General features: G+C 37.6%; 2 long non-coding RNA genes and 1 pseudogene across 4 annotated transcripts; 1 reads left to right on the forward strand and 2 right to left on the reverse strand.

Moving 5' to 3' along the window:
- Positions 1-218: 218 nt before the first annotated feature.
- On the reverse strand, positions 219-1,963 carry LOC119873589. Its single transcript, XR_005365397.1, has 2 exons — positions 1,785-1,963; positions 219-716 (listed from the first exon to the last, which is right to left on the reverse strand). It is a non-coding gene; the product is annotated as an uncharacterized LOC119873589 (long non-coding RNA).
- A 1-nt stretch (position 1,964) lies between these two features.
- On the reverse strand, positions 1,965-23,025 carry LOC119873589. 3 transcript variants are annotated; one of them, XR_005365395.1, is made up of 5 exons: positions 22,939-23,025; positions 22,728-22,840; positions 20,372-20,448; positions 11,510-11,740; positions 6,025-6,105 (listed from the first exon to the last, which is right to left on the reverse strand). It is a non-coding gene; the product is annotated as an uncharacterized LOC119873589 (long non-coding RNA). The 3 variants fall into 3 exon arrangements; XR_005365396.1 differs by lacking the exon at positions 6,025-6,105 and adding an exon at positions 1,965-1,991 and having other exon boundaries at positions 22,728-23,006; XR_005365394.1 differs by having other exon boundaries at positions 22,728-23,006.
- Positions 20,931-26,788, forward strand: LOC100685946 (annotated as a pseudogene).
- Positions 26,789-27,031: the final 243 nt, after the last annotated feature.

Here is a 27,031-nt window from a genome sequence, read left to right on the forward strand (position 1 = left end):
TCACTTCATACACATTAGGATGGCCACTATCAAAAAATCCAAAATACAAGTATCAGTGAAGATGTAGAGAAATTGGAGCCCTTCTACACTGCAGGTAGGAATGTAAAATGGTGCAGCCACTCTGAAAATCAGCGTGGAAGTCCTCAAAAAGTGAAGATAGAAATGTATGATCCAGGATCCCACTTCTAAGTATATATCCGAAATAATTGAAAGAAGGATTTTGAAGAAATATTTGCACACCCATGTTTATTGCAGCAGTATTCACAATATCAAAGACATGGAAGCATCACAAATGTCCATCAACAGATGAATAAAGTGTGGTGTCGATACACCTTCTTTTTATTCATTTTAAAAAGAAGGAAATCCTGTCACATGCTACAACATGGATGAACCTGGAGGACATTATACCAAGTGAAATAAATCACCAAAGGACAAATATGGTATGATTCCACTTATAGGAGATACTAGAGTAACCCTCAGTCACAATCATGATTCCAAACTTCCCGTTACAGTTGTGGGAACAGTAGAATGGTGGTTGCCACGGGCTTGGAAGAGAGAGAAATGGAGAGTTGTTTTTCTGTGGGTATGGAGTTTAGTTTTTTAGTTTTGCAAGATGAGAAAATTCTAGAGGAGGACATGGCTGGCTCAATCGGTGGAGCATGTGAGCCTTGATCTCAGGGTTGTGAGTTCAAGCCCCATGTTGGGTGTGGAGCCTACTTTAAAAAAAAGAAAAGAATTTTAGAGATCTGTTACACAACAACATGAGTATAGTTTACTAAATCATACACTTAGTTAAATTTTATATTATATATTTTACCACATTTCTTAAACTGCAAAAAAAGTGATAAAAGATTTTGAGACATTATAAAAATACGAAAAATAGGGCAGCCCCGGTGGCACAGCGGTTTAGCGCCGCCTGCAGCCCAGGGTGTGATCCTGGAGACCCGGGATCGAGTCCCACATCGGGCTTCCTGTATGGAGCCTGCTTCTCCCTCTACCTGTGTCTCTGCCCCCGTCTCTCTCTCTCTGTGTCTCTCATGAATAAATAAATAAAATCTTAAAAAAAATAAAAATATTAAAAAAAAAATACGAAAAATAAGCCTACAGAGATATAAACAAATAAATTGGAGAGTGAATTGATAAAGAAAGGGATATTTTCATGGTTTCAATATCTTCTCACAAACTACTTACTAATTGTAAAGGGGAAAACATTTTTTTATAGTGAACACCACTTGTGGACACCACCATAATCAAATGATCAAGGGAATATTATTAGTAATGGGACAAACGGATACCATGTGCTACCTGAGAGGATGCATTGAGAAGAACACAGTCTCATATCTGTTATATTCCTGCCAAAGATACATAACCTGAATCTAGTCATGAGGAAAAATCAGAAAACCAAAATTGAGGGACATTTCTACAAAATAAGTTACCAAGATTTCAAAATTGTCAAGATTGTAAAGTCAAAAAAGGACTAAGGAACTGATCTAGCCTAAAGGACTAAAAAGATGTGACAATTGAAGTCAGTGTGACTGTAAACTGGTTTCTTTTGCTCTAAAAGACATATGTGGGATAATTAGTGAAACTTAAATGGGAGCTGAGGATCAGATAGTAGTAACCTATTACTGTCAACTTTCTGATTTTGGTTGTGGTAATATAAGGAGAATGTCCTTATTTGTAAGAATACACCTAAAGTGATGGACATAAGTTCAGCAATTTATTCTCAAATGATTCAGGGAAACAGTTTTTATAATATTTTTTCAATTTTCCTGTAACCTTACAATTATGTAAAAGGAATTTAATGGTGTATTTGAGCTTTATCAACTTTTAGAAGAAAAACATGTTGCATCCTCTTTATGATTCGGTTTCCTCTTCAAATCTTTGAAAATATATTCCACAGCCCTTAAAAATGTCCTTGAACCCCTGTGGCAAAGTTTGAACACCTTCATCATGGGTAGATCATCTAATACTTCATCTGTGAGAGGAATCTGAAAAGAATACAAATAATAGTTGCGAAATAGTGAACCCAAGTCAGCAAATCCTAGAAGCCATATTTTCTCCAATGAGATTTTAAAAAATAGCTAAACAGAGCACATATTGTGTGCTTATTCATGTTTTTAAAGAACACTTTGTTCACACCTGTTATTACAGCTGTGTTGTTATACAACTGATCACAAATGTCATTCGAAAGTAAGTTCAAATCATCCAGAACTTGCTTCACTTTGTTGAGTGAAGCCACAGCTAGGTAGTTAAAAATTAAACCTAGGGTTTTCTATCATAACTATTACACAAAGTCAGCAATTGACCAGGGTCATCAAATCTGAAAATTTCCAATAATAGCCTATTAACTCCTGCTAATTTATTCATTTTTAACCACCTAATTTTATACATATTTTCCCATTTTAAATTAACTCATAATAAGGCTTTTTGGATAAATACTAAAGTTGCTTTTCTCATTTTAATATTTTCTCAAATGCTCATGGATTAAAAACAGCAATTATTTTTGATGACTTTTATGACATGTTTGTTATTTAAGAATGCCGCTGTTCATTATGAGCTTTGAAGGGAAATTCTCTAATTTGCTTTTAAAATTTTAATAGCCACAACTATTAGCACTTCAAAACAATGCTTAATGTTCTTTCTTATCTGTGTTATAAGGCTTTGGCCTAGTGCACTTGAATGAGAACACAACGGAAAAAATACAAATTTCTTCCTAATTTGACACAAAGTAGTGATATCTACAAAGATAACACAAAACTTATGCAACAAGGACAGTAGTGAAAATCTATTAAAATTAGTCATTGCACAAGAAAATCTTGATATGCCTTGAAGTCTGACAGCTCATTTATATATTAAAAAAAAAAACCTTGATAGACATTATGTCAAATCTGGACACCCTTCTAACCATCTATTTGAAATTATTGTGAAGATGAAACTTTTTTGATATCTTTTATAGCAAAAATAAATTTTGATCAACCACTTTAGAACAAAGATTGGACTTCCTTTCATTTCCCACAGGATATATTACAAAGTCTCTATCATCCGAAGAGGTAATCACATAATACACACTATGAAACTGTAGGGAGGAGGGGGAGTCTTGTGAGAGTTTTCAGCCAACATGGACACATCCTCAAGTATTACCTATTCACAAACAAAGTAAAATGCATCAGGTGTGTTTGCATAAGCCTTCAGGATTTTGAGGGGTTTTCTCTCCCCCTTTTAATGTGAAGAAAGGGCAACATTTTTCATTATTTCATTTATTATGCAACTGCTCCTTTTCATGAGGATGCAGTGAGTACCAGAAGATGAAACAACTACACCTGCCCACCATTTATGTAGTAAGAGGAACAACTTGGTATATGACTCCTTCCTTAGAGGTCTGCGTCAGTTAGGACAGGTTAGGTTATGCTGTCGTTACAAATCCTCGGTTCTCAGTGGCTTAAAAACAAAGGTTTTAGGCAGCCCCGGTGGCTCAGCAGTTTAGCGCCGCCTTCATCCCAGGGTGTAATCCCGGAGACCTGGGATTGAGTCCCACGTTGGGCTCCCTGCATGGAGCCTGCTTCTCCCTCTGCCTGTGTCTCTGCCTCTCTCTCTCTCTGTCTCTCATGAATAAATAAATAAAATCTTTAAGAAAAAAAACAGGTTTTTTTCTTATTCATATTCTATGCCCATGCTAGATCCCTGCTCCTTGTTCAGGGACTCAAATTGGATGAACACCCGTCTCTACCATCAACAATTTACAATGGCAAGTCAAATGGGGCTCAGCGTTGTCTCACACTGGCAATTACATGTCGCTCTTGTATTTCATGAAGTTTCATGGTGTATTAGTTTCCTATTGCTGCTGTAACAAGTTACTACAAATTTAGCTCTTTGGACAACACAAATTTATTATCTTACAGCTCTGGGGATCAAAAGACCAAAATAAGTCTCACTTAGTTAAAATCAAGGTGTCTCTCCTGGAAGTTCTAGGTTTTTGTCTGTTGTGTTTTCCCTCCTCCAGCTTCCAAAGGTTGCCCACATTCCTTGGCTCATGGTCCTATTCCGTCTTCAAAGCCAGCAATAGCCAGTTGAATCATTCTCACATCACATCATGCTCACATGGGCCCTTCTGACCCCTTCTTCCATATTTAAGAATCCTTTTACTGCACTGGGCCCATCTAGATCATCCAGGATAATGTCCTTATGCTAAGTCATCTGATTAGTGACATTAACTCTATGTGCAACCTTAATTCTCCCTTTCCGTGTGTTATAGCATATTCACGGGTTCTAGGAATAAAGATGTAGACATCTCTGGGGACCCATTATTCTGCTGGCCACGTGATGAGTCAAGATTCAAGGTGGATGGAAGTGCAAGTCTGCCACTTTCCCGGAGGGAAGAGAAAAAGTGGAATATTTGTAGACATCCTTAATGATTTCCACAAAGACCTTAAATTTACATAGTAAATTTAAAGTGACTTAGTCAATAACCATTTATTAAGGCAGAGTTTTGTGAAGCATTTAGAACAGTGTCTGGCACATAGTAAGTACAATATAAATGTTGGTTAAAATACATGATTACCCATGTGGGCAGTCTAGGTGACTAAGCTGGTTAAACATCCAACATGTGATTTCAGCTCAGGTCTTGATCTCAGAATCAGGAGTTCAAGGCCCACGTTGGGATTCATGCTGGGTGTGGAGCCTACATAAATGAATGAATGAATGAATGAATGAATATCCATGTAAATACAGTAGACCCTTGGGTAACATGGAGGTTAGGGGCACCATTGACTCCCCCACAACTTAGTCACTAGTAGCCTGTTCTTTAATGGAAACCTTACCAATAACATAAAGTTGGTTAACATATTATGTGTGTTATATGTATTGTATATGATAGTCTTAGAATAAAGTAAGCTAGAGAAAAGAAAATATTATTAATATAAGGAAGAAAAAAGTATGTTTACAATACTGTACTGCATTTATTGAAAACAGTTTGGGTATAAGTGGACTCTGCAAAGTTCCAACCCTTGTTTTTCAAGGGTGAGCTGCCGTCTTCCCATCTCTGGCCCCTGGAGGAAGAGATAGAGAGAGACCCAGAAGGTAAATTATGCAGTGCAGTGAGTGGGTAATGGGCTGAGCTATGCACAACCAGCAGGGTGGGTGGCCCTGGATCCTCTGCTTCTGTTTGTTTCCATAGTAATCCTAATAACTTGGAATATTGCTGAAATTCTACTGTCTCTCACTTTCAAGATGTTCAAATTGGTTGTGATTCTCCTTTTTCTACGTGTTGCTTTTTGGAAGTTCACAAAACCCAAGCCTGTTTATTTGAGATTTTTCTGTTGTATGCTAGGCCAGACATGATTTCCTTTCATGTGATATTTTCTGTGGTCTGTGTTAGTTTAGTTCTTCCTTTGTCTTCTTGTGCTTTTGTGTGAAGAAGATGCCCTGTTTATGGAGCCTTGGTGTCTTTCATGTATAATGCATTCTTAAACTAATTCCAGCTTCTAAAGCTTTGAGAACAGTCTTCTAATGCACGTGCCTAATTTTTCTTCTTATGTTAAAAGAAGCAAATAAAACCCCAAATATTAAAGCACCTTTAGCTACTGTTTTAATTGTCTTTTCTTTTTTTTAAGATCTATCTATCTATCTATCTATCTATCTATCTATCTATCTATCGAGAGAGAGTGTGTGTGAGCAGGAGGAGGGGCAGCGGGGAGGGGAGAAGGAAAGAATCTGAAACAGAGTCTGTGCTGAGCATGGAGCCCAATGCGGGGCTCGATCTCATGACCCTGATATCATGTCCCAAGCCAAAACCAAGAGTCAGATGTTTAACCAACTGAGCCACCCAGATGCCGCCTGTTTTAACTGTCTGACACATTTCACAACTGTGGCTGTTTTTCCTTCTAACATTCTACATACACTCTGGATGATCTCATCTACTTCAGCATTTTCAGTTATTACCTCTACATTGATAACTCTCAAATGGTTCCCCTTATAGTTAAGATCTTATATCCTTCAGTTTTTTATTGAAGTATACTTACCATACGGTGTTATGTTAGTTTTAGGTGCACAACATAATAATTCTACACATTACTCCGTGTTCATCATGATAAGTGCAGCCACCATCTGTCACCAAACAACGATATTACAATTTTATTGACTATGTTTCTATGCTGTACTTTTCATCTCTGTGACTTATTTTGAAACCAGAAATTTATACCTCTTAATCTTCCTTATCTATTTAGCTAATTCCACCCTGCCCCACTTTTCTTCTGTCAACCCCCAGATTGTTCTTTATATTTAAGAGTCTGATTTTCGTTTATTTGCGCACTACCAACAGTGTCTTGTCTTGTCTTTTGGTACTACCCATTCTCACGGGTGTAAGGGGATGTCTCATCATGGTTTTGATTTGCATTTCCCTGATGATTAGTGCTGTTGAGCCTCTTTTCATATGTCTTTTGGCCATCTGTATGTCTCCTTTAAGTCCTCTGCCCATATTTTAGTCAGATTATTTGGGATTTTTTGTGTTGAGTTGTAGAAGTTCTTTATGTATTTTGGATATTAACCCCTTATCAGATATATCATTTGCAAATATCTTCCTTCATTCAGTAGGTTGCCTTTTTATTTTGTTGATGGTTTCCTTAATGGTGGAAAAGTTTGTTTTTTTAACACAGTCCCAATAGTTTATTTTTGCTTTGGTTTTCCTTGCCTGAGAGGTTATGTCCTTTGATTTTAAGGTGAGAATAGTCAATACAGTTTTGTCCATGACATAACAGGATACGAGTTGACCCTCGTACCATAAAAAACTGGAAAATTGAACAAATACTTTTAAATGACTATTTGAGACATTGGACAACAAGCAATCATTTCTCTAAGTTAGAAAACTAAGAGTGACATCTGCCTTTCTTTCGTTTCCCAAGGCCAACTGGAGAGCACATCTTGTTTCGTTGACCTTCTTAAAGTTTCTGGTATCTCTTTTGATCTTATTTCATCTTTTTATTGCTTGTCTTACTTACCAAAGTCTATGAATTGCCTTTCCATGACTATATGCCAGCCCTTTGTCTTTTCCAAATCATTCTCCACACTTAGCGAAGGGCGCACCATATCTGACATGTAGTAAACCCACACAAAAGTTCTTAAGTGAATAGATCATGTAACTTCCTCTTCCATGGTTACTCATGGCAGTAAGAATAATAATAACCTTTAGGAGATCCTGAACAATGAATGAAAATTATGGACTCTGTCCCTAGAAAAATGTACGTTATGCACATATAATATTTTTCAGAGTTTCAAAGAGGTTCCTGGAACTCCTGATGCTCATATAAAATTAAGAGCATTATAGGACAAAACAAACTCTTTAACCTGACCCTTCATCATCTGACCCTCCTATATTTCAGAATCTTCTCTGGCTGTGCCCCCTTTTTGTTCTGTATTCTAGCCACATAAACTACTGGCATTTCATTAAATGAATTGAGCTGTTTAAAATCTTCATGTATTCACCTTGTGCTGTTTCCTTTGCCTGGAATAACACAAGATGTTATTATAAATATTTTGACACTCTATGCCACAATATTAAATCCTTAGTTTTTATTACCAAACATTTAATATAACAGATATCTGTGATAATGAGCTATTTTGGGGATGGGAGCAGTGAAAGATGGAGTGCGGATCAATATCAATGTGAAGCTAAAAAATGCGATTAGAATGGCATTTTTGGTATATTACTTCTAAATTAAAAAGATGTAATGAAATTATTTATGAAAGCGATATGAAAATGTTTAGGCAAATGTATCTAAACTTTTACATGTGAAGACAGCTATTGAGTTCAACACCAGGGCTAGAAATCACTCTTTAAAAAATTTTTAAATTACAAATGATATTGGCAGCATTAGGTACATTTCTGATGGGAAAGAGCTATTTTGACATGCATTTGACTAATCCTCTGGTTTCAGCTGTATTCTGACAGCTAGAAAAAATTTTCCCAGATAGTCTTGTGACTACGCATTTCAAACCTTGTTTCTCTTCTTATACCTATATACTTATGGTGCCAAATGTAGTAGGACATGTTCATTGTGCGATATAACTTCCATCCCCGCACCTTCTTATTGCAATGCCAGATGAATTGGCACTGTGAGTAATAACAGTGTCTCTGGAAGTCATTTCAAACACCAGGTCAACTAGCAATAATTTAACTGTAGGATGTGACGGCTATCAACATAACCCAACTACAAGTATCTCTTCAGTCTACTTTCTCTTAACAACATCTCAAAAATGTTTACAGCCAGATTCCCCCTTACCCTCCCCCACACATCACATAAAAGGGGAAGTGAATGGAGGGGAATTTGAAGTGGAAAGAACCAGCAAGATTAACTGTTTGAAGTTAACATATCTCACTTTTGCAAATTTTATAAAAACATATGACAATGTAAACACATTATTAGCGTCCCTATGAAGGGCCCAGGTAAATGAAGGGTTTCCAAAGCTTAAACTTCATCAACTTTATAGTAAATCTGCCTATTAATACTGTACATGCTACAAAAGTCAAAAGGTGCAAAAGAATAATACAATGTAAACTTTTTTCCAAACTATTTCTCAGCTGCTAATTCTCTTCCTTGGTGGCAATAAATATATCCAGTTTCCTGAGTCCTCCTTGAAATACTATGCATGGATAAGTGTTTAGTGCTGAATATTTGATCACCTCCCCGCCCCCATGTTTTCTTACACAAATATTAACCTACTACATACAATGTTTTGCACCTTACTTTTTTTTTAAAGACGTTTTATTAGATATATTCACATACCATACAATTTATTCATTTAAAGTGTATGGTTCAGTGGTTTTTAGTATATTCAGATAGGTATATCCATCACCAAAGTTGATTTCAGGACATTTTCATCACCTCAAAAAAAGAAATCAGATACCCTGTAGCTATCATGCACCTATCTGTTAACATCTCTTCCTGCCCGTTCCTTCACAACCACTATTCTACATTTTATCTCTTAATGTATTTCCCTGATCTGGGCATTTTATATGAATGAAATCATATAATATGCAGTTCTGTGACTTGCTTCCTTCACTTAGCATAACGTTTTCAAGGTTCACTCTTGTATCAGTACTTACACTAATCAGCACATGTGTAAGAATTTAGTAATTTGTGTCTTCTTGCTCTTTTACTTGCTTAGTCTAGTAGAGATTTATCAATTTTATCGATCTTTTCAAAGAACCAGATTTTGATTTTGTTGATTTTCTCTATGGTGTTCTTGTTTTCAATTTCATTGATTTCTGCTCTAATTTATGTATTTTTCCCTCTGTTTGCTTTAGGCTTAAATTGCTCCTCTCGTTTCCTAAGGTTGGAGCTTAGATATTTTATTTTAGATCTTCCCTACTAATATATATGCACATTATGCCATTAATTTTTCTTTAAGCACTGTTTTCACTACATCCCATAAATTTGGTAAGCTGTATTTTTTATTTTCATTTAGTTGAAACTGTTTTTAAATTTCTCGTGAGACTTCTTTTTTGACTCGAGTGTTATTTAGAAGTGTGATGCTTCACATTCATTTTTGAAAGATATATTTCTGGGTAGAAAGTACTAGATTGACAATTTTTGCCTTTTAGTCGTTTTTTATTTTTTCACACTTTAAATTTTTTTTTAATTTAAATTCAATTAACATATAATGTATTATTAGTTTCAGAGGTAGAGGTCAGTGATTCATCAGTCTTATGTAATACCCAGTGCTCATTATACCACATGCACTCTTTAGTCCATCACCCAGTTACCCCATCCCCTACCACTTTCCCCTCCAGCAATGCTCAGTTTGTTTCCTATGATTAAGAGTCTTGAGGGACACCTGGGTTGCTCAGCACTTGAGTTTCTGCCTTTGGTTCAGGTCATGATCCCGGGATCCTGGGATCAAGTTCCACATCAGCCTCCCTGAAGGGAGCCAGCTTCTCTCTCTGCTTATGTCTCTGCCTCTCCCTGTGTCTCTCATGAATAAATAAATAAAATCTTAAAAAAAAAAAAAAGTCTCTCATGGTTTGTCTCCCTCTCTGATTTCATCTAGTTTTATTTTTTTCTCTGTTCCCTTCTGATCCTCTGTTTTGTTTCTTAAATTCCACATATGAGTGAGATCATATGATAATTGTCTTTCTCTGATTGGCCTTTTAGTAGTTTAAATATGTTGCTCCAATGTCTTCATTGTTTGTATTGTTTCTGACAAGAATTCTGATGTCATCTCTAGTCCCTGTTTGTAGCAAGTCTTTTTATTTGGCTACTTAAGAAAAAATAAAAAACAGCTTTACTGAGACACAATTAATATTTCCATGTGATACACTGATTTAAAATGCATCAAATGATGGGCATTTGAGTTGTTTCCGTGCTTTGCCTATTATGAATAATACTGCAATGAACATTTGTGTACAAGTTTTTGTGTGAACATGTGTTTTCATTTCTCCTGAAATAAAACCTAGGAGTTGAATTTCTGGGTCATAAGGTAACCTTATGTGTTTAACCTTAAGGAACTGCTAGACTATTTTCCAAAATGATTGCACCATTCTACATTCCTACCAGCAGTATATGAAGGTTCCAGTCTCTCTAGAATATATTTATAGTTTGAACAAATAACAAAATTGCCAAAATGATCTTACAGAGATTTTATCAATTCATTCTCCCACCCGTAATGCACAGGGGTGTCCACACCATTGCCAATATAGGTTTTTTTTCAAGATTATTTTTGCCTTTGGCAACGTGATCAAAAGTGGTATCGTTTTCTAGTTTTAATTCACATTTCTTATAGTGTCATTAAGCATCTTTCCATAGTTTAAAAACCATGTATATTCCATTTTCTGACAATTGTTGCTCATTTTTTATTGGATTGTTGGTCTTTTTTTTTTTTACTGATTCATAAGAGTTCTTTATAAATTGGGAAGATAAGTGCTTTATCTAGGGTGTAAGGTAGCAAATATTTTTCTGGTTTGTCATTTGTCTTTGTCCATAGTGTTTTTTGCCATGCAGAAAGTGTGTGTGCGTGGTCAAATTGATCAATCTTTTCTTTTAAGGTATTTTAGTTTCCACTTAGAAATGTTTTTTATTTTCCCATAATTTATTTTAATCCTTTTTTCATATTTAACATTTATGTATTTAGTCTATCTGTAACTTAATTTTATTATAAGGTATGAGTATGGATCCAACTTATTTTTTTCCAGATGGCGCTTCAGTTGTTAAAATGCCATCTCTTCTCCCGTTGATTTGAAATGTCACCTTTACCATATACTAGATTTTCACATGGATATATATATATTTATAAACTTTCTATTATATTTCTTTGATCTGTATGGCCAGTAATATTGTTTTAATTATTGTAATATTAGAATGTATTCTACTATATTATCAGGTTAATTCCCCTTTCTTCTATTTTTTTTTTAATTTCATGGCTGTTATTACTTTTTCATTGGTTAGTTACCTAATGCCATATAATGGATTGCCCCCAGAACCTAGTGATTTAAATGATAAACAGTTAGTAATCTCACCAGTTTTGTGGGTCAGGATCTTCACAGAAGCTTGGCTGGGTTCTTCTGGTGCGAGGTGTTTCGTGAGGTTGTAGTCAAGATGTTAGCTGAGGCTGGAATCATCTGAAGGCTTGATGGGGGCAGAAGGATTTACTATCAAGTGGGTTTTGGCAAAAGGCCTCAGTTTTTCATTACCTGGACCTCTCTATAGGCCTTTTAGAACATCCTCACAGTGTTGTGGTTGATTTCCTCCTGAGCAATTTAAAAAGAGAAAGCAAGAAGGAGGCCACATAACTTTAATGACAGTCTCAGAAAGAGACACACTGTCACTTTATCACAGTCACTTAGAAGTAAGGATAGGAGAGTTAAGCTGCACTTCTTAAAGAATTTGTAGACATATTTTAAAATAACCAAAAAAAATAAAATAAAATAACCACTCATTTTTCTGTACAAATCTTAGAATTAGTTTTTCTTTTATCCAAAAATTAATATTAATGGATATAATGTAGTAATATTATGGTTAATATTAATATTTTTATTAGAATCTAGGGGATCCCTGGGTGGGTGGCTCAGCGGTTTGGCGCCTGCCTTTGGCCCAGGACGCTATCCTGGAGTCCCGGGATTGAGTCCCGCATTGGGCTCCTGGCATGGGGCCTGCTTCTCCCTCTGCCTGTGTCTCTGCCCCACCCCCCCATGTCTATCATAAATAAATAAATAAATAAATAAATAAATAAATAAATAAATAAATAAATCTTTAGAATCTATTTTGATTTGCAGGCAGCAGAACTTATTTTCTTTTTAAAAAACAATTGTATCACTATTTTGCAACTTCTGTGTTCTTTTTACAGTCATAAAATAAAATAAGGAAGACTAGGTGGCTCAGTTGGTTAAACATCTGACTTCAGTTTAGGTCATAATCCTGGGGTCCTGGGATCGAGCCCCACATCGGGTTCCCTGCTCAGCGGGGAGCCAGCTTCTCCCTTTCCCTCTGCTGCTCTTTCAGTTTATTTAAACCTATTTATCATAGATAAATTACATCTATTTTAAAGATTCATAGCAGCTTTTTTTAAAAAAAACTTTTTATTTTGAGATCATTATAAATGCATAGAGGCTTGCAAAGGATTGTACAGAGGAACCTGGTGCACTCTTCCTCTAGCCTCCTCCAGTGTTCACACTTTGCACAACTATAGTACAACACTAAAGTCAAGATATGGATACTCATACACTCTACAGAGCTTATTTAAATTTCACCAGTTATACATGTACTTGTGTTTGTGTGTGTGGCTCGATGCTATTTTTCTCACAGACACCATCACAACCAAGATTTTCAATTGTACCCATCACAAGACTCCTTCCTGTCACCCTCTTATAGCTACACCCATGTCTTCCCTATCATCTCAAACTCTTGTCAATCACTACTCCATTCTCCATCTCTTTTTTAAGGTTATTTCACCAATCTTAAATAAGAGAAATCATCTGGTATATATCCTTTTTAGATTGGCTCTTTTCATTTAGCATAATTTCCTTGAAGTTCCTTCAAATCTCTGTTGTGTATATCAATAATTTGTTCCTTTTTTATTGCTTAGAAGTAGTCCATAGTGTAGACATACCACAGTTTGTTTAAACATTCACCCTATAAAAGAAATTTGAGGGGTGCCTGGGAGGCTCAGTCAGTTAAGCATCTGCTTTAGGCTCAAGTCCTGATCCTGGAGTCCTGGGATCAAGCCCCATGTTGAGCTCCCTGCTCAGTGGGGGGGTCTGCTTCTCCCTCTGCCCCGCAACTTGCTCATGCTCTCTCTCAAATAAATAAAATCTAAAAAAAAAAAAAAAAAAAAACTGGGATAGTTAACAGATTTTTGCTATTAGGATTAAAGTTGCTATAAACACTCATGTACAAGTTCTTATGGAACTTTATCCCAAAGAAATGGGATAAATTTCTTTGGGATAAATACCCAAGAGTGGATTGCTGGGTTGTATGGTAAATCCATTTTTAATTTTGATAGGAATTGCTGGGCTGTATTCCAGAACGGCTATTATATTTCACACTGCCACAAGCAATGTATGAGTAATCAAGCTTCTCTGCATCCTTTTCAGTATTTGCTGTTACTGCTATTTTTGAGTTTTGCCATTATTATATGTATATAATCATAGCTCATTGTAGTTTTAATGTGTATTTCTCTAATGGCTAGTAATGTTGGAAAATCATTTTAGTGAGATCTTTAGGAGAGGAAAAGGTTTTTATTTTGATGAGGTCCAATTTATCTATTTAATCCTATTAACTGTTTTTGGTGTCAAGTCTAAGAACTCTTTACCTAGTCCTAGGTCTCAAAGATTTTCTTGTATATGCTTTTCTGTGAGTTTCACAGTTTTACATTTAAGTTCGCAATCCATTTTGAGTGTATTTTTGCGTAAGGTATGAGGTTTAAGTTGTGTTCTATTTTAAATTTTGTTTGTTTATTTATTTTTGGCTAATGGACATTCAATTACTCCAGGACCATTTATTGAAAAGGCTATGCCTCCTCCATTGAATTGCTTTTGCTCCTTTGTCAGAAATTAACAGTATATTTGTTTCTGTTTCTGGGTTCTCTATTCTGTTCCATTGATCTATATGTCTATCTCTTCTTCAATACTACACCAATCTTGATGACTATGATCAATTTTTAACAGCTATGTTTTCAGTTTGTACCTTCTTATTGCTTTTTTCCTCAAAATTTCTAAAATTACCTAATAAATAGATGCCATAAAGATAACAAATATTCTTTGATTTCTCTTATTCTTATTCTAGTATCAGATCGAGCAACTATGATAAAAATATTTTCATCTTATTCCTGCCTATTTGGATTTGTGGTTTATTCAGATAGTCTGGAGACTATTGTATATAAATACTATGGTATGTGATATATTCAAAGTCTGGAATTTTTCTCAAGAGGCTATTAAATTCATAGGATCATGAGATCAGACATATAAGCACTAGAATAGTCTTTAATGCACTGTAAGTGCTCAGTTTATATCAGTTTAATTGTTCTGGTTACTTTATAATAACTTATTTTTATTGTTTAAAAGGGAGAGAGAACTGAAGGGAGGAAGAGAAGGAGCTGTCATTTCTTGACTGTTTAAACTTTATTGTAATCTTCCTGATATGATTTCAACAAAGCTACAAAGTAAACATAAGTACTCTCAGTGTATACAGGAGGAAATTGAGCTTCATAGAGGATGAATAATTGGCCACAATCATAGAGACAGGTGCAGCTTCTTAATATTTCTTTTGGAGAAGTTACTTACACAAATATGTATGAGGCATCTGGAGCCAAGTTTATATCACTCACAGAAACTGTGGACTCTGTTGGTGCTAATTCAGCCATGGATAACTTCTTCATGGTAGTGTGAGGTTGAAAAGAAAAAATATTTATCAAGTATCTGGGTTTCATAACTCTATATCCTGAATGGTGTCCTGTCTTAGCACTTGGTAAACCATCTTTGACATTGAGTGGTGTTTTACCAATTAAGGCTCTACTTGGTCACTTTAACAGAAAATTATGTTCTATCTTCTATAAACATCTTTTTATTTGATGTTCAAGGAATCCAAGGACACTTATTTACTCTAGAGTATCTGTCCTATTTACCTCTACTTCATCTTGAAGTTGGACAACCCAGACAACTCAAGAAAATAAGTTGTTCATTGTAGCTGTTGCTAAACCTTAGTCCTTCTTGAGAGGAGGCTAACAAACTGTCCCTTTCACCAGTATGGAAACCAGTTGTTGCTGAAACATGTGGAAAGCTCAATCAAGGGGAATAGATTTTCTGCTGTCTTCTTGTTGCTGGGATGCTGATACATGGTGACCTGTGATTGATGCCCTATGGAATTCAAACTAGGACTCCCTTTCTTCCAGCTGCAGAATAGGAATGTCTATCCCTCAACACTTTGACCCCTAACAAACAGACTATTCTTGTTCCCTGCTCTTGCCCTCCCGCCTCCAACATGGTCTAGAATGGCTCCTTCTTAGTAGGGCTTAGTAGGGCTGTAAGCCTTACTCAAGCAAGGTGCATCAAATGTGACTGTGACAGAGAGAAACAAGTGCTGGATCACCCAAAGAAAAAAAGTGAATCATCTTTCAGAAGCTGCTGAGGTGAGAGTGGTGTTGACAAAGGAGGGACTATGAAAGAGAGATAAGCACTCATAAAGCCTGTACTAATATGACAACAACCAGGATAGTGTATTTTTTTTAAGATTTTATTTATTTATTCGTAAGAGACACAGAGAGAAAGAGGCAGAGATACAGGCAGAGGAAGAACCAGACTCCATGCAAGGAGTGCATGTGGGACGTGGGACTCCATCCCCATCTCGGTACTCCAGGATCACGCCCTGGACCAAAGGCAGACACTCAACCAATGAGCCACTCAGGTGTCCCACTGGGATAGTGTATTAATCATGTTTTTCTTTTTTGAATTTTCTGATGGTTTGACATCTTGGGGGCCTTGCTGGGTGGGGAGAGACTGCTCCTCCCAAGGATAGCTAATTACTAGGTATAGTAAATTGCTTGCCTGGGAACATACCTTTCATATGCAGACCTACTGATCCAGCTCCCATACTCTCAACCTTTTCCTTTATCTAACCCTCACACACCAAGCCAGTATTTCTCCTGCTCTAAATCACCCCAGGGCCAGGTATCAACTACAGACCGCCCCATTGCCCACAGCCCACTGAAATTATTCAAACAAGCCAATCCAAGATGTTTATACCCTGCCTCATTCCTTCTTTCTTTTTTTTTTTTTTTCATTTTTTTTTTCATTCCTTCTTTCCTGTGGAAAGTACAATAAAGACTCTAGGTCATGCTTTCCCCTCACACAGCCTCCTGACAAGGGTGCCTTCCCACTGTGTCCTTGCATGGTGTTATGTGCCCCTCCTCTTGGGAACTGAATAACAATAAAATCTTTCTTTCTTTAAAGATGTTGTTTACTTGAAAGAGAGAGAACACAAGCAGGGGAAGGGGCAGAGGGAGAGGGAGAAGCAGACTCCCTGCTAGGTAGGGAGCCTGACTCAGGGCTCAATCCCAGGACCCTGTGATCATGACCTGAGTTGAAGGTAGATGCTTAACCGACTGAGCCACCCAGGAGCCCCAACAATAAAATCTTTCAATGGCATTAGCCTCTCAATATCTTCATTCAGTCACCTCCATAAATTAAAATCCTGCAGATACGATCAAGACAGATGGGCACTTTTCATATAGAATCCCACTGAACTCTCACATCTACCAGGAAACGGAGGCTCAGTGAAATGAAGACCCTTCATGAGATTCCACAGTTTTAGTTCTCCAGAACTTTGAAGAAATAAATTCCTTTTGTTTTGTAGCCACCGAGTCTATAGTATTTTGTTATGGCAGCTAAGCTAAGGTAGCCCCAAACTTATTTTTTCACCTTGGCAAATTTCTTTTCCTCTTTTAATCTTCTTTTCCTCTCAACCTTAACCTTCTTTTCCTCTTAACCTTGAGCTACCCATTTAACCATACATTGTAAATTTATTTGTAAAGGCACAATTCTCAAATTATTAAGAACGTATCTCAGTTCTGCTTCTTATTTAGTTGTAGACAGTCACGAAAGACTGGCAATCTCATGTTAGAAGCCAGACATAGTTTTTAAAAATGCTTTAGAAAGCTGAAGACACAGGAACATAGAAAGAAAAGAAACTCTGAAAGTGATGAGTCCTTCCTAGGAGGGAATATAACCGATAGCTACTCCCATCACTGGAGCAATAGCAGGAAAAAGAATCTGCCATAGATGGATGTCAGGAGAAACAGACTAAGTTTTAGTCAACATTCCATGGCCACATATGGGCTGCCATGACTGATCAAAATTCCAGGGACACCCAGCCAAGAGCAAGACTGCATCCACCCAGTTCACTCTCCCTTATGGGTCTTTCCTCAGGGGCAGCAAGCAGAAAGTTAGGAGGAGAGAAAGAAAGCTAAAAGAGGTCCCCTCCTAAGGTGTATGAAGTCTCCTGCAAGTTCAAAGTAGCCACGTTCTGGAGTCAAGAGGAACAGGCCAGGAGAGTGGAGAGAAATTCCCAGGAGCTACTCCAGTGTCCAACTATGAAAATCTGGAGATGAGTCAGGAGTCTTCACAAGCAATCCAAATCTCCAACTATGAAACCTGGAAACTCAGCGGGTTGGCTGGGAGAAACCGCACTGAGGTGTTCCAGGCCTTTATGGAGAGAAGGGCAGCTGCCCTCCAAAGGCTAGGGGATAGGCAGCAGGACTGAAAGAGATCTGTGAGCACAGAAGAAGAAAGCTAGCCTGAAAAACAAAGAAACTTCCTCAGCAACCCAATGACTGTCAAGGAGATAACCCCATAGTTCTAAAAACTGACAACATGGTTATGAAGCCCAGGTGGTTTTCTAGGATCTTGTTAGCTTTCAGATCCCCGGTTCTGCTGAAAAGAAAGTCCTGATCCCACTCTTAACAACATCTGAAGCCAGTGGTGAACTGAGTCACACAAAAATCATAACACAGCCAGACACAGTTCAACTACAGATCAAATTAATTTCCAATAGCCTGACAGAAAAGAGGAGATGCATCTGGAAATAGTCCTTAGTGGCAATGACTACCCAGAAAGAAATCTATTTTCCTTGAGATTACATTTTTTAAAATTTTTATTTATTTATGATAGTCACACACACAGAGAGAGAGAGGCAGAGACACAGGCAGAGGGAGAAGCAGGCTCCATGCACTGGGAGCCCGACGTGGGATTCGATCCCGGGACTCCAGGATCGCGCCCTGGGCCAAAGGCAGGCGGCAAACCGCTGCGCCACCCAGGGATCCCGAGATTACATTTTTATATCTAGTTTTTTTAGTAAGGGGTGTGTGTGTGAGGTGGTGCATATGCAAAAAAAAAAAAAATCAGTTTGGGTTCACATTGTGCAATATCATCATATATAAAAATCATCCAAAAATGAATTATAGACCTAAATGTGAAACTTAAAATTGTCTAGAAGAAAACAGAAGAAAAGCTTTGGACCTCAGATATAAGACCGAAAGCACAATCCATAAAAGTACAAATTGATAAATCATCAAAATTTAAAACTGCTCTTCTTCAAAGACCATGTTAGGAGACTAAAAGACAAGCCTAGATCTCAGACTAGGAGATAATATTTACCAAGCAAATACCTGAAAAAGACTTGTATCTAGAGTATATAAAGAACTCTCAAAATTCAGCAATAAGAAAACAACCCATTTTTTAAAATAAGCAAAAAATTTCAGCAAACACTACCAAAGAACATGTACCAAAGATGGCAAACAATCACATGAAAAAATGTTCTATATCACTAGTCATTAGTCTGCTAGAAGATTCTCTCTCTCTGCCTCTGACCTTCCCCCTGCTCTTGCTCTCAAATAAAAATAAATAAATAAATAAATAAATAAATAAATAAATAAAGTTAAACAAACACCTACTATGTAATCCAGGCTTTCTAATCCTGGGTATTTACCCAAGAGAACGAAAATATATGTCCACACAAAGACTTGGACATGAGTGTTCATAACAGCTTTTTTTTTAATAACAAAACATTGGGAAAAACCCAAATGTCCATCAACAATTGAACAGAATAGCAAATTATAATAGAGCCATTTGACTATTGATACATGCAATGATAAGGATGAATGTCAAAGTAGGCATGTTGACTTAAAGAAGCTAGACAACAAAGAGTACATACTGTGTGATTCTATTTATTAAAAAACTCCAGAAAATGCAAATTTATAGTGGAAACAAATCAGTGGTTGCTTAGAAATAGGAAGGTGGGGATGAGGAGAAAGAGATTACAAAGGAGCACAGAAAACTTTTGGAGATGATGGATAGGTACACTGTCTTCATGGTGATTGTTTCGTGGGTGTATATATATATATGTCAAAATCCAATTTGGAAATTAAATATGTGAAGTTTACTTTATGTATGCTGTACCTCAAAAAAGCTGTTAAAAAAAAAAGCATTGAGGGAGTCCCCTGGGTAGCTCAGTCAGTTGAACATCTCTCTGTTTGCCAAGAGATGGGGAGAGTACAATCCAAGTATATGATCTCATTTTCCTATTTGCAACAATTTTTTCTCTCCTTGTGATTTTACAGAGCTAATATACAGATTGAAATCCCTGGTTTCTAGTTCAATGAAAGAAAATTTAATGGCATTGGCATAAATGAAAAGATTGTACAGAATCTTAAACCCAAAGATCATACTCAATAAAGAAATGAAATCAGAATACTCTTCTGGAAAGAGGAAATCAAAATGGGAACATGTTCATCTCTTTGCAAATAAGACTACATTTTATCATACATTGGAAGAGTCAGTTCAGTATTTCACCATAATTTCTCAATGTTGAACCCCCAATTGTTGTGTAAATTGAGAAAAGATTTTTGTAACTTGACCAAAGTGGGAAGGAAAATACTTGTTTATAATGTGAAACAGGGAAGTGAGATCCAGCCAAAGTTCTAACTGTATTTGCACCGGCAACTTAAAGATGGCAGGAATGATAGTGTACTCGGAAGGTATTCACAAAGAATCAAAAGCCATCCAGAATTATTCTATTAGTTGTTCACATACCAAGCATACTGATTTTTGAAATATCCTCTAATTATTCAATGGCATCTAAGAGGTGTTAGACCAACCTCTTAGAGGTAACTCATACTTTAAAAATAAATGTATAAAATGGGTTTGCAAAACTATATCAGGAACTAAAATTATACAAGGGAGAGACAAAGAATTTATAGCTTTGTCAAGGGGTGAGAATCGGGTCTCAATATTTAGTGTCTTCTCTTTCCATTTGAATTTTTATAAGGTAGTGTGGTACACCAAAAAGGCCATGGAAATGAGCTGAGTCTAATTCCCAGCTCGGTCACTTACCAGCTCTATTTCTTTGGGCAAGTGGGACACATATTTTCTCTTCTGTAAAGTGGAAATAATACCTACTTCTAAGATCCCTGTAAAAAAAAAGTATGGGTAATGTTTATTTAGAGTGATCATTCAGGATCCCTGGGTGGCTGAGCAGTTTAGAGCCTGCCTTTGGCCCAGGGCGTGATCCCGGAGTCCTGGGATTGAGTCCCACGTGGGGCTCCCTGCATGGAGCCTGCTCCTCCCTCTGCCTGTGTCTCTGCCTCTCTCTCTCTCTCTCTCTCTCTCTCTCTCATGAATAAATAAATAAAACCTTTAAAAAAAATAAAGCGATTATTCAAACCTCCTAAATATCTCTTGAGCCCTCTATTGTCTTCATTCCCCACCATTGTCAGGATCACCTGTCAGTTCTCTAGCAACAGTCCCTGAGTCCAATCTAGCATGATTTTTAAAAAAGATTTTGATCCTGTTACTCCCCAGTTTAATACTAACAAATAGTCTCCCTTTGTCTTTTGCAATTATGTCCTAAGTCTCAACTGTCTTTGGGATTAAGTACCAGTCTGGCCCTGCTCACCCCTCCAACCTCATTGCTCTTTGCTGTATTTCACCAGACATCCTGGCACTTCTTTCAGCGTCCGCATAGCAGATTTCAGAAACAGCAGGCATGGAGGCAGAGAAGAGGGTGAGTGCACAATTGCCTCTGTAACTGGAGGTAGACTATATGGCAGACCTTATTAGGCTAGTCCTATTTATTAGACTTAGTGATGGTTCAGTATCAGTAACTCACGCCTCTGTGATAGAGCCCAGGAACTAGAGACTCGTATAACACAATACTGGCACTACAGTAGAAATAGAAAGTGTATGCTAAATAATATTTCCTTTCAGTATGAATCAGTTAACTCACTTAAAACATAGCAATAGCAAGGCCATAGAGTTAATTAAATGCAAAGTTAAATGATTTCTAGAGCTCGGATGGTGTCAGGAGACCCAAGAAAGAAATTATCTTGCTTATTTGATCTCCTTGCGAAGAGCAGGAGCTTAAAGTATGGGGATACTGAGAACTGAAAGAACAGAAAGTGGTCACCAAGCCATGGGGGAATAAATACACTCTTTTGGATTAGGCAAACCCAGATTATTTACCAGGGACCTACACATTTGGAGGCCAGCAAAATGCCACCTTTGGATTGGGAAAGGCCTGCTCCTGGGGCAGGAAATGTACCCAGAGGAAACCACGCTGACCTGTGGCCCGGCTGCTGGACTTGCAAGGAACAGTTGCTAGGGATGCTGACTCTGTTTCTCAGGCTGTTACACATTAGATGAAGCCCCACTAGTTAAGTGAGAAATTACTTTACCCTAACCTTTCAGCACCTGCCCCTGGAGAACCTCATGGTGTTGTTCCCCCTCTACCTCCAACCGCTTTCCTCCCATCTCTCCCACCCCTGTGTATTCTCCTAGGAGCCAGCCTGCCACAGCAGAGATGAAACTAGGTCCTCTGCACCCCTGGGCCAGACTCCACAGACATATCAGCCGAGTAAGGAAGTGAGTACAGCTACTCTGATCATGGTCTCCCAAGGTCCTTACCAGCTTCAAGGAAATAGCGGTGCTTCATTGGCAAGTGATTACTCAACACCCTCTGACCAAACCCATACCAGTGCCTCCCTATATTAATACAAACAGGATTTTTTTAATTTTAATTAATCTATTTATTTAAGTAATTCCGACCCCCAACATGGGGCTCAAACTCATGACCTTGAGATCTAGACCTGCATATTCTTCCAAGTAAGCCAGCCAGGCACTCTAGTACAGTTTTGATTCACCAATGTCAGTTACTTTCTGAGGTTAAATCTTTTTTTTTTTTTTAACCTTTTATTTGGAACTAATCTCTGCACCCAATGTGAGACTCAAACCCACAACCCCGAGATTAAGAGTCACATACTCTACCGACTAAGCCTGCCAGGCATCTCTGAAGCTAAATCTTTTGATACAGTTTTTTATGTCCCTCATGTACTAGTGAGGGACAATTAGTTTTTAGTTATTCAATACTAATAGAGAAAACAAGATTGCAGGAACAACAGAAAAATAGTGGTGGCATAAATTATAGTGAGATAAGACTATAAAGACAGACAGAGAGATCTCAATAGCCTGAGTCACTGGAAACCAGAAAGAAAGAAAGAAAAGAGGAGAGGAGAGGAGAGGAGAGGAGAGGAGAGGAGAGGAGAGGAGAGGAGAGGAGAGGAGAGGAGAGGAGAGAGAAAGGGAGGGAAGGGAAGAGAGGAGAGGGGAGGGGAGGGGAGGGGAGAGGAGGAGAGACTGAGCCACTCAGGTGCCCCTCAATTTCCCTGTTTTCATTATGACATTGTACCCTTACCTTTAGCTGTGCCTTGAGTCTTAAGTGTACAGTCTCTCTGGCTCATCCTCCCAAAGAGAGTCCTCCCATTCTCTTTCTGGAATTGTAAAAGGGCAGTGATCTGATTTCCTGGCCTGGGAGAGAAGATCTGGAAGTTTACAGCTCTCTGTATAGACTCCCAACCAACCTTCCTGTTCATAGCATTGCCATGCGGTCCTGCCTTCATAGTTACCTAGTCTTTTCCAGGTTCTAGGGCAAGAGTCAGCTTGCTTGTCATTGATTTCCCCTTCTGCAGGCATGTAGGTGTTAGCTTTTTTCATCACACTAACTTACTTACCACTCACCTCCTCTCTGTATTACAAAATTGTAATATTGTAATCTAGTTTTCTTTTACTGTGCCCTTATTGGTTTATACCTTTTAAAACTCGTTTTGTTGGTATTTTAATGGGATTTGGGAAGGGAGCAAAGGTATATCTGTGTGTCCATCCCACCTATAGCATATTCCTTAGAATATCTTAAATTCTGGCAAATCTTTTCCTTTTAAGGATAATTTTAATTTGGGGAAATAGTCAAAAGTCTGAGAAATCAGACTGTTGGACACATGATTAATTATTTTTTCTTTATCATGGGAAACAATTAGGAAGAATAAATTATGACTATTGTCCATTATAATCCAACAAAATAATCTGGGATTCATAATATTTTCCCGAAATGATAAAATGCACATATTGCATTTTGTATGTGGTACATACAAAATTTCGAGGAGAAAAAAAAATCTCTGCTGTTTTATTTTATTTTATTTATTTTTTTCTGCTGTTTTATTTTTAAATAACTTGCTCATTAGACCTACTTCAAATGATATGATAGGATTATGATTAAATGTTATAACTGCCAATAATATCTGCTCCAGGGGAAATAATTAAGAGGATCAAAACACCTCTTTCCTGTGAAGTGGTCACACAATATCATGCCATCTGTTTTATTCAGGATGTGGTATAAGCAAATATTTCCATATTATAACCAACCAAATTATAACTGTTCAGACACACCTGAAAAGATAAATTAATCTCATAGTGGAAAGTCGAAACTAGCATGGCTAATAGCTAGAGTTCTTTAGCATTGACATGAGAAGAATATAAAGAGAACCAAAGATTACCTCTTTTAACTGGTTTCTCTCTCTTTGGGTCCTGAAAAGTATGTATTATTAAAGAATCAAAATTAGGCATACATCCTTTTCATTTGACAATGTTTCTCATATAATTTTACATAGCAAATAAACCTAAATGGTTTAATATTTCTCTATTAATAAGGACAGAGAACAAATCTTTGAGATTTTTCAGGGACCCTTGGGGAAATCTCAGTCAGTTTAAGGTCAAAAATACTTTATTTAAAATTTGATTTAGGGATCCCTGGGTGGCGCAGCGGTTTGGCGCCTGCCTTTGGCCCAGGGCGCGATCCTGGAGACCCTGGATCGAATCCCACGTCGGGTTCCCGGTGCATGGAGCCTGCTTCTCCCTCTGCCTGTGTCTCTGCCTCTCTCTCTCTCTCTGTGACTATCATAAAATAAATAAAAATTTAAAAAATAAAATAAAAAATTTAAAAAAATATAATTTGATTTAAGGAAGTTGTAAAAAAATTTCAAAAGGTTTGAACAGTGATTAAGATGACAGATTACTATGAAACAATATTTACTTACTTATTTAACCAAACTTTCAATAGATTTCAGAGGCAAAGACAGAAAGTAGTGCATCTGAGGAAAAAAGCACTTTTCTCTTTTAATATTGAGAAGCCTCAGTCTTTTTAAGTAATCAAAGACCTGATAAAGAACATGAAGTACAGGCAGTTATCCTAATAAGACACAGAATCTTTATTTTCCAGGCAAGTTATTTATCTAGTAAACAAAAATCTTTTACAATAATCCAAGAAAACTTTTTTTAACAGAGAGAAAATTAAATTCCAGTTTTGCATAGACACCCTGATGCTATTAAAGCTCACATTTAAAAACCTTATAATAAATTCACTTATTTTTCACTAGCTTGACCACACAAGATAATAATCTCTCCCTTCTCCCTCCCTCCATTCCTAGTGCCTCTCACTCTCTTTTCCTAAATTTGTATGTCTATTTTGGTTTTGTCCTTTATTTTTTTTTCTAGTCTAAAATAACCTTTTTTTTTTTTTAGAGTTTATTTATTTATTTATGATAGTCACACACACACACAGAGAGGCAGAGACACAGGCAGAGGGAGAAGCAGGCTCCATGCACCGGGAGCCTGACGTGGGATTCGATCCCGGGTCTCCAGGCAGAGGGAGAAGCAGGCTCCATGCACCGGGAGCCTGACTTGGGATTCGATCCTAGGTCTCCAGGATCGCGCCCTGGGCCAAAGGCAGGCGCCAAACCGCTGCGCCACCCAGGGATCCCTAAAATAACCTTTAAATAACCTCTAAATTAGGCCAATTTGCTCTACTTTCCCCTTAACAAAAATACATTCTCGGGCAGCCCAGGTGGCTCAGCAGTTGAGCGTCTGCCTTCATCCCGGGGCGTGACCCTGGAGACCTGGGATCGTGTCCCACCTCGGGCTCCCTGCATGGAGCCTGCTTCTCCCTCCGCCTGTGCCTCTGCCTCTCTCTCTTTGTCTCCTTTCTGTGTATTCTCATGAATAAATAATAAAATCTTCAAAAACAAACAAACAAACAAAAAGCAAACAAAACAAAAATACATTCTCATACCTCATTCCTTTCACTATCAAAAAACACACTTTATTGTCCCTGTATACTTTGCCTACAGTTTTTTTCTTTACCCTTATTATTTCCATATGTAGGCCTCATTTACATATATTCATTGGAATTCTTAATGTTTAGTACAGTCAATTTCCAACAGAAGCTAAGAAGTAAGCAGTTGTGAACTATCTGCGACATCCTAACATTGTGAGTAGGTTACCTATTTATGAACACACCACTTTGTAATTTCTACACGTGCATTTTCTTTTTTTTTCTGTCCTACAGTTATGTTTATTAAAAACTGACATAGGGGACCCCACTGGAGCCACCTCTGCCAGCAACATGTTCAAGGTAATTCGGAGGTCTGTGAGGCCAGCCAGCCTGAGTCTGCTCCCCCTTAAAGTCTATGCATCACCTAAAAGGGACTCACCTCACAAAACTTCTGTGAAGGTTAATGAGCTTTCACTCTACTCAGTTCCTGAGGACCAATCTAAATATGTGGAGGAGCCAAGGACCCAGCTTGAAGAAAGCATTTCACATCTCCGCCTTTTTTGCGAGCCATATACAAGTTGGTGTCAGGAAATGTGCTCACAAACGAAGCCCAAGATGCAGAGCTTGGTTCAATGGGGTTAGACAGCTATGAATATCTCCAAAATGCACCTCCTGGATTCTTTCCAAGACTTGGGGTTACTGGTTATGCTGGCATTGTTGGACTTCTTTTGGCTAGAGGGTCAAAAATAAAGAAGCTGGTGTATCCACTTGGGTTCATGGGACTAGCTGCCTCTCTTTATTATCCACAAGAAGCCATCGTATTTGTCCAGGTCAGTGGGGAGAAATGATATGACTGGGGTTTACGAGGATACATAGTCATAGAAGATTTGTGGAAGGAGAACTTTCAAAAGCCAGGAAATGTGAAGAATTCACCTGGAAATAAGCAGAATGCTCCATCTCTGCCCATTTTAATCAGTTATAGGTAAACGTTGGGAACTCCATGCATTTTCTACAGAAGAATGGCAGAGAAGTCAGTGCTGAATGTAGTAAATTGGCTTTCTTCTTCAGGAAAAACTATACCAGGCTTCTTTGTTATCTTGGGTGATGCCATACTACCAGTGGACTAATCAGAAATCCTTTCACCTAGAGATAATGTCCAGCAGTAGAACTCCTCGTTCTCATGTTGCTATCTATGTACATAATTAAAATTCCAAATTAAAAAAATAAAAATAAAAAATAAAAACTGACATAAACAAAACCTGTACAAAAAATATCCCCAATCATGTATCACTTTGAAATAGTAACCTTGAGAAACATTATTGCCTGGGACCCCCCTCTTCCTCTTCCCAACCTCGGCCCCTTCCTGCAACAGCTTCCCTTTTTTCTTAGATTTCACCTTTGGTTCAACATCCCCAAGTCGTGTATCCAGAGGTAAGCTCTCTGGTAAAATGAAATATTGAATGTTATTTTCTCAAATACTCAGTGTTTCCAGCTGTATCAGGTGTCTGTTCTTCAAAGTCTTTTTCACAGCTTTAAGACTGTATTCATGCTGACATCTACACCTGCTATCGTTCCATGAACCTGTGTTCCATTCTTTAATTCAGTGGTTACAGTTT

The sequence above is a fragment of the Canis lupus genome, chromosome 10 (assembly GCF_011100685.1).
Source record: "Canis lupus familiaris isolate Mischka breed German Shepherd chromosome 10, alternate assembly UU_Cfam_GSD_1.0, whole genome shotgun sequence".
In the NCBI taxonomy this organism is placed as follows: domain Eukaryota; kingdom Metazoa; phylum Chordata; class Mammalia; order Carnivora; family Canidae; genus Canis; species Canis lupus.